General features: G+C 35.6%; 1 protein-coding gene across 1 annotated transcript in view; it reads right to left on the bottom strand.

Moving 5' to 3' along the window:
- LOC119582047 (amino acid transporter AVT1D-like) overlaps positions 1-222 on the bottom strand; it is a gene marked incomplete in the record, with an annotated part of 27,404 nt that overhangs the window by 12,772 nt on the left and 14,410 nt on the right.

The following is a 222-nucleotide window of genomic DNA, read 5'->3' as shown; positions in this document are numbered from 1 at the left end:
CAAATCTATCCCAAACAAGTTCCCACTCAGCCAATGTCATACAAATCACCCTTTGATCCTTTGAAAGTGTATTGTTAACATCAGCTTTGATATATTATTTGAAGGAAAACCTTTGGAGAAAAGAGAACACAAACACACCATTTGTAGATTGCATTATTTGCACTTGAACTGGAGGTTAAATGTGCGTGGGAAAAATATTGTTTGCAGAAGATTGTTATCACC

The sequence above is a fragment of the Penaeus monodon genome, chromosome 15 (genome assembly GCF_015228065.2).
Source record: "Penaeus monodon isolate SGIC_2016 chromosome 15, NSTDA_Pmon_1, whole genome shotgun sequence".
Lineage (NCBI taxonomy): Eukaryota > Metazoa > Arthropoda > Malacostraca > Decapoda > Penaeidae > Penaeus > Penaeus monodon.
Note: the sequence above shows the minus strand (reverse complement) of the source record. Positions and strands in the feature narration are given on the sequence as shown.